Source organism: Panthera uncia (genome assembly GCF_023721935.1).
Source record: "Panthera uncia isolate 11264 chromosome B3 unlocalized genomic scaffold, Puncia_PCG_1.0 HiC_scaffold_1, whole genome shotgun sequence".
NCBI classification, from domain to species: domain Eukaryota; kingdom Metazoa; phylum Chordata; class Mammalia; order Carnivora; family Felidae; genus Panthera; species Panthera uncia.
This window is the reverse complement of record NW_026057582.1, coordinates 94,296,413-94,309,656: the sequence shown is the minus strand read 5'-3', so window position 1 is coordinate 94,309,656 and position 13,244 is coordinate 94,296,413. Positions and strand designations below refer to the sequence as shown.

Sequence of the window (13,244 nt, the reverse complement as noted above, 5' to 3'; positions counted from 1 at the left end):
ATCTCATGGACTATGAGATCATGACTTGAGCTGAAATCAAGAGTCAGACACTTAACAAACTGAGCCTCCCAGGTGGCCGTGATATTCTAAAAGGTCTCCACCTACTTTGGCTGATAAGAAATGTAAACTCCTTTAGTAAGTGAACTAGAAGCCACAGAAGAAAAAAAATCAGAGCTCCAGCAGAAGCATGAGGGGATAGAACTGATAACTTCTCAATAAAGGACCCTTTGTGGTATGGTAATCTTCTGCATCTATGTGGCTATCAAAATCTCTTTGGCTCCATCCCATTGTGCCATTTTGACAATGGCACTAGAAGCACAAACCTCACCAGAACCACCCTAATCAATTTCACACAGCCTTGTTACCAAGCTTCAGGAGCCTAGGCTCTAGTGAATTACATGTCTGGGTAATTAATCTTCTCCATCCTGAAGCCCTTATATGTGGGAAGCCGCCACCAAAGCCAAGAGCGATGTTGCACATTAGTTGTTTAAATGCAGCCTGGAAGCAGCCTTCAGAGTGAAATGATACTAATCAAACCCTGCACCCTCACCATGATGGGTGCTCTTGCAGAGAAACAAGTGGCTAATTATGGCCTGGGCACCATTTCAGAATTTGTTGATTAACTCCTAAGAGGTTCATTAGTTCTTAACATAGTAGCATCTAATTATTTTCGGGGAATCCCATATACAAAGAATTCTCTGTTGATCTTGGGCCTTTTTGTATTAATTGATTCATAAGATTACTTGAAATTAAATGACGAATTCCAAGCCATTAAGCAAATTGGCATTCTAATAGCAATTATTATTATTATTATTATTATTATTACTGAAAATTCAGATAAAGGGAATAAAAAGAATACAGCAAAATTATTTTGCATTATACATAGAAACAGAAGTGTATTTCCACTAACTAAAGTTTCAGGCATCAGTTAATTTTACTCTTTTAAAATCAGAATAGAATACAATGAAATAATTGTATTTAAATATAATTTCTGTTTCTCTTAACCCATTTAATGTAGCAATTTAACTACCCTCATGGCTGGTAACATCTATAATAAATGTACTAATTATGGAAAATCATCTCATTATGACCTGAACAGGGTGAAGATAAGGTGGGATCACTATTTTAGTTCTTGTGAAAGTTCCATTAATATTTCTTTCCTGTACCAAACTGACTGCTGTGAAGTTTAAAAACATAAGAAGAAGTGAAGAAACAAGGGCAAGAGATAGGAAAAACTAATATGCCCCACAAGCAGATATTTCAACAAAGTCTATTCCTACATGTGTCCACTGATCAATTTTTAATCTATTTATTCATCCTGGGCAACTTTGTTGACCAAATTTGGCAAAATCACAATCATTGAAATAGCTCTAAATTTGGGCTTCATCTGTGCATTTGTGTGTGCACACACATCACATCAATTATTCAATAACACAGTTTTATAAAAAATGCTAGCAATACAGAGAAGAAAGAAAAATCAAGGAAAAACAAATCATTGCGTTTTAAATCAGAGTCTAGTTCATAAGGTTTAAGCGGCTAAGACTGAAGAAGACAACTATAGAGGAATCCTGCTCCTTGATCTATGTCAAGAGAGGAAAATTTTAAGACAACCCAAGGAAAAATCCTATAAATGATCATTTCAGGCAATATTTAGTAGTGCTTACCTAGTGCCAGGCATTTTTTGGATATGACCTTATTTTATCTTCCTAACCAGCCTATAAATGTAGGAGATTATCCTCACCATTTTACAGTTGAGAGCACTGAGGCTTATAGAGGGTAAAGCAACATGTCCATGGTTATTTCTAGAAAGTGGCAAAGGTAGGACACAAACCCAACAGTCTGATTACTGAGACCATGTTATTAAGTACGATACTACTTGCCTCTTTTGTAGTTTTAGAGATTCAAAAACCATTGAAAATCACTGTAAAATTCCATGCAACATTTATGAAGCAGAAACTCTATAGATTGATAATGCTCTTAGTTGTAGTAGTGTGTCAAACCTTTTTTCAGGTACACTTTGAGACTTGCATTTAAAATATCAAAAAGTCAAGGGGCACCTGGGTGGCTCAGTCAGATGAGCATCTGACTCTTGATTTTGGCTCAGGTCACAATCCCAGAGTTGTGGGATTGAGCCCCATGTTGGGTTCTGCATGAAGCATGGAGCCTGCTTAAGATTCTCTCTCTCCCTCCACCCATCTTCCTTGCTTGTAATTGCTCTCTCTCCCTAAAAAGAAAAACAAAAACAAAAACACAAAGTAAAAAATGATAAAAACCCTATATCTGATTGCACATCACCAAAGATGGCTTGAAATGACCACAGTGTTTCACTCTGAAATCACAAAACACCAGTTTCCTTGGCCAAATTATTACTTTCATACCTAAAAGTACAGTCTTTATTCATGCAAGATGAGTAGTTTTACCAGGACTTCACCAAATAGGAGCTATATATATATATATATATATATATATATATATATATATTATATATATATTTTAATGTTTGTTCATTCTTAAGGGAGAGAGTGTGATTGGGTGAGGGACAGAGAGAGAGGGGTCTGAGGATCCAAAGCAGGCTCTGCGCTGACAGCAGAGATACTGATGCGGGGCCTGAAGTCACCAACTGTGAGATCATGACCTGAGCCGAAGTTGGATGCTTAACCCGCTGAGCCACCCAGGTGCCTCCAAATAGGATATATCTTATTTCCTTATGCCTAAAATGCATTTTTCCCTCAAAGCTGTGGTAAACCTGTTGGTGCAGTTTACAATCCAGGAAATACTGTGTTCTTTGGTTCCTTCTTCCACAACTCTACCGCTAGTGTTAACTCTTATGCAGAAGCAAGCCAGTGTGGTGCATTACCCAATGTCAGGCAATCATGAAGTACCATCTGTGAATCTGAATAGAAGAAATACATTAACCACTGATAGGCAGGAGAAAACCTCTCAACAGACACGAGAAATAAATATCTTTACAAGCAGTTCCCTAGTTAAGACACAAAAGCTATGGCAGCAAACCATGTGTCCCTGTATGTCACATTACATAACTGACTACAAACACTCAGAACTGCATACTTCATTATGAGCTTTAATTATCTGAGCTATATCTATATAGCTATTTGTAAGATGGGTATATAACAGCATAGGCAGTAACCTGAAAATTATGTACAAGTACAGCATAACATTGTATATCACTACTGTTCCTAAGATTGCAAAGTATTTGCAGGAATTGTAGTCCATTCTATGTAGGAAACACAGTTCCTGCATCATCACAGGTACTGCCAAGTACAGTAGATTTAAAACTAAAATGGCTTACTAGTTTCTAAATAATCCCCTAGGAAACAGTTTAGTCTAGACCATTATCTTGATAGTTCATAATTAGGTTCAATAATAAAGCTTGTTTTGCTGACCTAGGTCAGATCAGTATGTCCACAGCATCTGAGCGCAGTGACCTTGCTTTGAGAGGGTATTGTTAGAAAATCCATTATTATCATCACATACACTTCAGAGAAGTGGCTGTTTTGTGAATTGATGGTGTGATGTTGCCACTTTAGATAAAAGAGTCCATGAATTATTGACTTAATGAGTTAATGTTGCCTGATTTCACAACAAAGTCTTTACAGTCTTCCATGCTATTTACTGAACACATAATCACAGTATATGAAGGAAAGCTCAGGTAATAGTCTGTGCCGTGCATTTATGAGCTACATCAAATCTGAAAAAGGTATGACCTCACAGAGGTGTCACTGTTTCTCTCTCCTTAGTCAGTGTGTCTCAGGCCAACTTGTGGATGGTCATTTGAGATGGCTTTCTTCCCATTATTTTTGCCCTGCAGACACCAAGCAGTTAATTGTTTCTTCTTCTCCTCAAGACTTCTTTTTGTGCTCTAGGTAAGTCCTTGGGATCAGTCCTGCATAATCATCCTGGCTATGTAGTGTGGTTATTGCTGGGTAGAGGTTCAAAAAGAGCCTATAGAGAAAGCACCTTGCAGGGAATACCCCACTACCCTGATGCATACCATGGCAAAATGGAAGTGAAGTCTTCTGATGTGATGGTGTTTTCCTTTAGAGTAGGTCAGACCCAGGGGAGAGTGTAAAAATCTACATACAAAGCACTTAATAGGTTTTCCAGAAAGACTGGTGAGCCGATGAGTCATGTTGAACCAGTGGGCTGTTCCTAAGTTTGGTTTTGCTACCATTCATGGATGCTTATTGTCTCCTCAAAGATTTATACACAGTACTTCATTCAGGCCTCCCAACAAACTAACAAACTAAGTGTTTACATATGAGGAAACTGAAAGCCAGAGAGAAGAAATAACTAGCTGCTAGGAGCGGTAGGACTAGCTGGGAGGAGTAAGGATTCAGAGTGGAGCCTGGCTAACTCCCAAGCCCTGATAAAGGCTCATCCCTGCTCTTTGGCATTGCGGCCTCCTGACCGTCCTCCTTTCCATGTCTTTCATGGGTATGTTGGTTATTAGCCTATGAGATCTATTTGTAAATACTTCCTATAGCCTCCCCTGAAGTCCAAACGAAAGTCCATGAATTTCAAGATGGCTTATATTTCAGTTCTGGCATGACTTTGCATCTTCGCTTCCCTCGATCCCTATTTGTATATCTTTATTCTCAGCACACCCCTTGTTTTTTAATTGTCAAGATCCTGGCTCAGATCTTCCCTTCCTATCTCTATTGAAATTTGATCCATTTTTCAAAAGGTACTGTTGTAATTTTGTTTTCATGAAGTCTTTCCAGATCCCCCACCTCCTTTAAAAAGTATTCCTTATTCCATTCTTCAAATCCCATAACACTTGCTTGTGCCTACCTCTCGGGGTATTTCATTACAGCCTGATCTATGATAATTATTCGTTGGCTTGTTTAGCTTCTTTTCGTGGGAAATGGGGGTCCTTTAAGGGAGGGAACAATGTCTTAGTCCTCACTGTATCTCCAGGGTTTAGCATCATGTTTAAAATGAGGAATACCCAAGGGCCCCTGAGTGGCTTAGTCAATTAAGCCTCTGACTCTTGACTTAGGCTCAGGTCATGATCTCATGGTTCATGAGTCAAGCCCAGCATGAGGTTCTGTGTTGACAGGGTGGAACCTGCTTGGGATTCTCTCTCCCCCTTCCCCTTGAAATAAATAAATAAACTTTTTTTAAAAAAGAATGAGGGATACCCAATAAATGTTTGTCAAATGAATAATTAGGTAAGTTAACTGTTGTGAAGATATAGAGAGGTAAATGAGTTGAGTCATGGTTCAGAGATATTCCACTCAATTTCTTTGTAAAAGGACTGCTTTGAAAAGATAAAGTGATACTTCTCTGCCCATTTATCCTTTTGTCTCAGTCTACTGTTTTGTTTGCATGTTAGAATTCAAGCACCAGCTGGGGAAAAAATAAGCTGATACGCAACAGAATCTCTGGCCCATCTTACTGGCCTATTTCTTTTGCCTGAAGGAGTTTTTAAACAAACTGAGGAAAATTCCTGCACCATGTTGGGCAATTTATCTAAGTACCGTAGCTCCATTTCCTTCACTGAATAAAGGGGTATAATAGTACCTATTATTATTTACCTCCTTCTGGATCCATTTTGTGTCCCTATTTGTGATTTTTCTTTCATACCTTCACATAGAATGGGTTACTCTGTCAGAAAGCTCTTCTTTGGGTTGAGCTACCATCTGTCCCCTTTCATCTTAATCCATTTGTCCAAGATCTGCCTCCTGAACAGCACAGAACAAACCTAACCCCTCTTGTACCTAACACTTGTACAACGCTTGTGAAAAACAAAATACTCATTGGGGGTGCACATACACAATTGATCCAACGCATAAGCATGCTGGCAGGCATTTGGAATCTCAGTAGGAATGATTTGGGGAACTTAAGGGAGAAGAAGCCCATTTCATGGCTCCATTTCAGACTGGTTGTCTTCTGCTCTGGGAGTCAGTGTGGTAAAATAGAAAGAAGATAGACTTTCAAGTCAGATGTTCCTGGACTCAGTTCCTGACACTATTACCATGTGGGGCATCACTTAAATTCCTTGAGCCTCATTTTAACATACCTTAAAGCACTGTTTGAAGACTGAAATATGTTAATAGACACAAAGTACCCAACACATAGAAAACATTCTAAAAACTGTCAGTTCTATTATTCCTCAATTTCTGTATAATCCCTTTTTCTTTTGTAAAAGGACCTCTAGTCGAAAGAAGGCAATAACAGTAACTGTTATGGTTTCTATAATAAAGTGTATTTCCCAACAGTATCCAACATTTAAACAAAAGTATCTAATAAAACATCAGCGAGTTTTCAAATATTCCAATGAATGGCTATTGCTAATCCATTAAATGTGAATAACTGCTTGATTTTTATGATTTAACCTTATTTTCTTTTTTTAATTTAATTTTTATTTATTTTGTGTGCGGGCTCACAAGCAGGGGAGGGGCAGAGAGAGAGGGGGACAGAGGATCTGGAGTGGGCTCCACGCTGACAGCAGAAAGCCCGATGAGAGGCTTGAACTCAGGAACTTTGAAATCATCACCTGAGCTGAAGTCAGACCGCTTAACCAGCTGAGCCACCCAGGCATCCCATTTAACCTCATTTTCAAATTAAGAAAGCAACAACAAAGGCGACAATACTTTTAGGTTATGTCATCTGAGTGTTCTATGGAATCATAAAAAAAAAAACAGAAAACATCCTATGGTTCCTGAAAGGTTGAAAATCACAAATACAGGTAAAGCCTTGGGAAATGGGGAAATGCAGTTGCACATCCAGGGAGAAGTGTTTTGATTCTACCTACACTCCCCCCCACATTTTGCCCCCAGACAGGAGCACATGGAAGAGGGGAAGAAAGCAGACCTGAGGCCTGTGGGGAAGCCTGTAACCCCTGGCTCAAAAGGGAGCCCAATGTGGCCCTTTCCCTAGGGCCTCTCAGCCACTCCACTTCCTTCCATGCTGTAGCTGCTGGGATCCTTTGTCTGCAGAAACTCTGGCAAGGTCTCCAAGCAATGTACCAGGGAAATGTCTCCACTTAGTTATTTGTCACTCAAAGACTTATAAAACCTTTGTGTCAAGTGGAATTTAAGAGGTAGACTACTGAATGTGATCTGAGAAAGAAACCCTTCACCACTCAAGAGGTGCCATGCCTCATCCTACCTCAGCACCTTTGCTCTAGCTGCATGTGTAATGTTCTTGCCCCAGATCCTTACCTGTGTTTAAGTGAGTGGCATCTTTTGTGTGAATTTTCTTCCCTGCTCTTTCAGATGTCCCTCTTCATGTGCATGCTTCTGCATGTATAGAAAAGGTATATGTATGAGAGGCTGCTTTTGTCTGTCTTGTGTATTGGACAGTGTATCTGTTCATCCTTGTTCTTCCTTGTCACCACAACTTACATTTTACCCTAGATGCCGATATGGTCCTCCTCTCTCCTCTGCACCACAAAACCACGCTTAGACGTTTTCTAGATGTGCTTTTCCCCTTCCTTCCTCACCACCTCACCTCATATCACTTTGCATTCTAAGCTGTGGGTCTCCTTCCCTCTATGAAACCAAACATTAGAGGCACACCATGACCTCAATATCTCCTCTGTGCCAAGGAGGTCAGTGCTAAATGGAGTGCTCAGCCACGGTACTTACCTCACCCCAGTGCCTCATTCTACTTGGCTTTTGAGTTGTTTTCTTAAAACATTAATTTGAATTGTACTGCTTAAAGAGTATTGTGATCTTTTAAGCCTCTTCACATGCCTTTTGGAAGAAGGCAGGGAATAAATCCTAGTTTCTCAAGTCACCAAGACCTATGGCTTCTTCTTAGCTCTTCCTCATCTCAACTGCTCTCTGATTTTTGATGGTTCTGTCAGCAAGAAACACCCTCATTGGCCCTCTCTCATGCTTTGTCTCTATATCTTTGCAGCCCCTTTTTCCTGCCCCAAAACAAACACATTTTCTGGAATTTTCCCTTATCCTCTCCTTCCTTCTTTCCCACTGTTTTCTACCTACACTCTATTTTCTCTCCCTTGGTACACCCCATCATTGCTATGGCATCAATTTAGACTGTAGTGTCAGTGACTCCCATATCTGGGTATCAGTCCAGACTCAAATCATAGGACTACATTGCCAGTAGCCTCTTCAACAGTTCTTCTTGGAACTCGAGACTCCGTAAATCTAAACCTCACTTGTATGTACTTCTCCCATCTTTTTGTTAATGACACCATCAGATCCTTAGTCTCCTAGACCTGGGGAGCATTCTTATACTTCTTGTAGTCCCTCACCCCACTCCTACCATATCAGCCTCCTTAGCGCCCCATATTTGTCTTCTTGTTTCCATTCCTACTGCCTCTGTCCCAGCTCAGGTCCTCGTTAGTGCTTGCCTGGACTACTCCACACTCTCCCAATTGGCCTCCTGCTTCTAGTCTTTCCCCACTCCAATATATTTCTCATGCTGCGCCAGAGACATCTTCTCAAATACCTCTCTGATCATGTCACTCCATGTTCTGCTACCTCTGGTCTCCCCAGTGCTTATAGAACAATGGTCAAATGCTTAGCACGCCAGTCAAGACTTTCCAGGATTTGGGCCCAATGTCCATCTTCCTTAATCCCCTCTTCACTGCTTTCCTGTCCCATAACACTCTTTGTTCTTTCTCTGCCTTGCCTTGATTCACACCCTTTCCATCTCTTCACTAAAACCTAACCCTGTTTTCAAAAGCTCCCTCACCTAGGAAGCATTCCCCAATCTTTCTGGCCACAACCCATCTTCCTCCTCTGTATTTTGCTAATACTTCATTATTATTTGACATAAACCTTAGAAGAAATTCATTTGTGTGGTGTGTGTGTGTGTGTGTGTATGTGTGTGTGTGTGTGTGTGTGTGTGTGCGCGCGCGCGCATGCGTGTGTAACATTCCTATATGCTGGGCCAAGTGGTTTACAAGTCCATCCTTATTAATTCTATTAATTCTATAAAAATGGATTTTGATGTGGAAATGTTGTGGTGGGGTTCAGAGCCAGTGGCAAGAAAGAATTCTTGAGACATCTTGTTGCAAAAAGGTGGTTTTACTAAATCAAGCACAAGGACCAGACTCCTGGGCAGAAAGAGCTGCACTGGGATGGCAGAAGCAGTGGATTATATACTTGGGAGTTGAGGGAGGTAAAGAAGTAAAGAGAGGGGAAGTTTCTGAAAGGATTTTCATATGCTAAAGAGGACTCTCAGGATCCAGGAGGCCTAGCTATTGTCAAGCTAAGGTTGTTTTTCCCTTTAGCAAAGCATTAACGTTAAAAGAGTTGGGAGTTCCTAGAGGAATGTCATATTCTGCTTACCTCAAGTATTTGCCAATGGGCTGCAGGTTATAAGGAAATTTAATTGTATCTACATTTCTTTCTGCCTTTGTTCCCCACATCAGGTTTTATTAAAACCACTTTACAGATGGGAAAACCAAGGATCATACGAATTAAGTAACTTGGTCAAGGTCATATGGGTAGTGAGGCAGTTTCTCTTCCCACCACACTCTCCATACTTTTTACTACATCAGGTCACCTCTCTGAGGACAAAGAGCCACAGAAATCTAAGGGAACAGATGTGACAGTTTAACAGTGACAAAGCAATGCTGACTTTGGACTGTCCTAGTCCTACTTCTTTACTTGGCTTTTCTCTTTCCAGACCCTCTTCTGATATTTGGTTTCTGTTGCCTTTTAAAAGTTTCATTATTATACATAATGTATTCATTGAAGGGCAGCATTTCCTGTAATTTATGTCTCTTCATTTTACTACTCAGCAATTCCTCAGTATTTAACCTCATAAATTTCCAGTTATTGTCCTATATTTACACATTGCATCTGCCGGAGAAGCAATTTAATACTATGTGGAATCCGAAGGGACACTTACAAAGAGGGTGAGCCTGCAGCTTATGCCTCTCCTAACAGAGGCAGACTGCTTGTGATCAAAAGCAAATAATCACACCTTCCTTCCCCCCCTTATGTATTTACCTTATTAAATAACAGAAGGACCCGATTCCCCTGACTTCCCAAAATCATCTTCAGCCTGTTCCTGAGAGCCTGGTTGCTGGCCTCAAAGTTCCTTTGTGGCCACGATGCTTTTTGCATGCTGTCTGTACCGCTCCATCAGCCTGCCGGACAGCCTGTTCCTCCCCCTCTGAAACGCCAAACAGTACTAAAACCTCACTCATCTGGCTCTCAGCTCCCTTTGTTCCTCTTATATTGTTCTGCCATTGCCCTGAGGCCAAAAGATCTTTTGGGGCAGTGGCCCTGTTTGGTGTTTGGCACAATTTCATTTACTGAACATCTCTATGTACATTTATGATGCCATATAACTAATAATAAAAACAGGACAGCCTAGGGCATCGTTTTTTATTGTCAGCTCCATGGCAGCCATGGGGGATGGGAAGGAGAAGGACAGAGCGAGTGTACGGGAAGGTACAAGACTTGCCAATAGAAGCTGGCTCTGGCTGAGCCTGTTCTCCTGAACCACATCCCCTTCTAAAGGGCTGCAATAATGATGCAAGGCTTGTCCAGACCCTCTTACAGAGCCACAGGGGAACAGACCATAACAGATGACCTGTGTGCTGTAGGGGAGCCGCCTTGGTTGTGTACCCCACTATTTTCAAGTGGCAGATTCGCCCATCTCTAGGAGTGAGCAAAATGGACGACGGCAGAGCTCACGCTGTTCATCACTGCCTGTTGCTAAATTGATGCAGCTCTCCTTGGACTCCATCAGCTGTGCAGTAATCCATATTGATGGCTGGGCGTTAGAGCAGCTGTTTGTATGCTCTGCATCGCTCTGTGGCTGTCTGCTCTTTGTGGACATGGCCTGGGTGGTATATGTCCCTGGATTCTCTGAGTTGGACTTCAGTGTGTTGAAAAGTCCATTACAGGGTTTTAGAGGCAAAAATTCCCTCCATGAAGGCATTCTCAGCAGGCAGCATAGAATAATGGAAAGAGCCCGGACTCTGAAATTAAGTGGCCTGACTTCATGTTTCAAGTCGCCCTTTACTATCTGTGTAGCTTTGAGTAAATCACTCAACCTCTCTGAGCCTCAGTTTTGCCTTCTGCAAGTAGAGAGAAAAGAATAACTCTTTACCTCAAAAGACTGTTTAAAAAACCCTAGATAGTCTTTTTGTATATTGAATATATTTATTTGCTGGAAAGTGATTATCATAATTATTGATATCATAATCGATTATTTTATAAAGGAAAGAAAGGTACAGAAGAAAATCTATGCTACACACGTTACTACAGAGATATGGCAAGGCAATGATAAAGTTGAAACATGTACTGAAGATAAAGAAGAAATAAGCTGCTCATTTCCATTCTAGATGATTCCTGCTATTTCAGTTGCCGTGGTTGATCTGGAAAACTTGGCACCGTATGCCAAAAGTGTAATTATTGGCAGCATCCTCTACAGAAAGAGCAAGTGAACCCTTTCTAAGCTTAAAAAAAATCAATGTCATTTTTACATCTATTCAGAGTGTGTGGCTTATAAACAGTTAAAGAGGCTTTTTCTGTGGGAATCCATGGATTAAAAACTATAGAGCACCAGGTGGGATGTACTAGAAAAATGAATTCCATCCACCTGATTGGCACTGACTGTGGAAACACATGGTTAGCTGGAAGAAGCCCTTGGTATTTGCCAGAGCCGAAAGGGACTGCATCTCGTTTACCAAATGTGTGTCAGTGAAATACAGATTCATTTTGAGTGGGATGTTTAGTCATGGTGCCAAAGCAAAGACAAACTCAACACACAAAGGAAAGTGAACTGACACATGGGATGAGGGCCAGGCTGCATCCACTTCTGAAATTTCTTTAATAATCGCAGTTGTTTCAGCCCTACATGCTCTTTGTGAAGGGCCCAGTTCCCATCACCTTTTAAAATGGTTTCTTGTTTGCTCCATGCAAATCCTTATCAGCATATTGTGCATGCTATTTTGGGGATTATTACAGATAAGTTACCCTTTATCTCTGAGCTGCACATGCTGAATGCCACACCAGGCCCTGCAGAAGAAAAAGGCCAATCCCTATATGTTCTAAGGACATATTAGATATTTTCAGTAACAGAAGGTTAATAAAGAAAATAGAGATGACCTGTTCTAGGCGAAGATTTTCTTTTGTTCAACAAGGAATGTACCCTATGGTGCTTTTTTGACTTGCCAATCTGCTAATTTTAATCAAAAAAGTTGATTTAAAGAGTGCCTTAGCTGTCTACATTTCTCTATAACTGAAAAATCCATTTGGTCTATAAAAATGATAAAGCCATTAGGAGGTTTTTCTTCAACTTCAGGCAAAGGAAGAGGTGGTGACTGCTTCAGATTTGTTTTTGCCTCTTTGTTTATTTTGACTCCTAGTTTTTGCATATTGAAAGGTGTGTTTACTCCTGGCCCCAGGAGTTTGGTTGGCCCCAAACCCAGTAGTCAGGTTTCCTTCAGTCATTAGCTGGAAGGAAGGGGATCAGGGCAGACACTCACAGCCATTTATCTTCTTCTTCAAGTGCTGCATTCTTTGTAAATGAAAGAGGCCAATCGATAGGGCAATAAGGAAGGAGGAAGGTAGCTGGGAGGGCCCCACTGTGAGGTGAGGTCTGTTCTCAGCCAGGGCCCCACCTATACTCCATCCTAGAGGTGTGACCAGTGAGCACTCCAGAGAGGAAAACTAGAGTTGTGGGTGTGTGTTTGTTTTTTTAAACTTAGCTCTCTGTTAAACAGAACAGTGAATATTTTCATGCGGGCATCTGTAGAGTACACATGAGTTTAATATTTGGAGTTATTGACATGAGACCAGGTATACTCATTTATCAGGAGGCAGTGCTCTGAAGGGGAATGTCACAGACTAGGGGTCAGGCAGATTGGGGTTCCAATTCAGTCTTCACCACTTATCAGCTGTGTCAAACTGTACAGTCCCTTTGCTTCCCTGGCCTCCGGTTTCCAAACGCTGTACACTGGGATGAGAAAAGTGTCTGCCTTGTAGGGTAAGTTAGGATGATGACATGAGACCATTTGTGTTAAAGTATCTCACAGACACATGTGGTAAATGTTCAAAAATGTGAGTTATTGGGGGCCTGGGTGGCTCAGCCAGTTAAGAGTCCAACTTCGGCTAAGGTCATGATCTCACCATTTGTGAGTTCAAGCCCCACAATGGGCTCTGTGCTGACTGCTTAGAGCCTGGAGCCTTTCAGACTCTGTCTCTCTCTGTCTCTCTCTGTCTCTCTCTCTCTCTGCCCCTTCCCTGCTTACACACTCTCTCTCAAAAATAAATAAACATTAAAAA

The 13,244-nt window shown here is 41.0% G+C and overlaps 1 pseudogene; it reads left to right on the top strand.

The window, feature by feature from the left end:
* The window catches only part of LOC125910385 (tubulin alpha-1 chain-like), a 65,077-nt pseudogene extending 53,676 nt beyond the window's left edge, over positions 1 to 11,401 (top strand).
* The last annotated feature ends 1,843 nt before the right edge of the window (positions 11,402 to 13,244 follow it).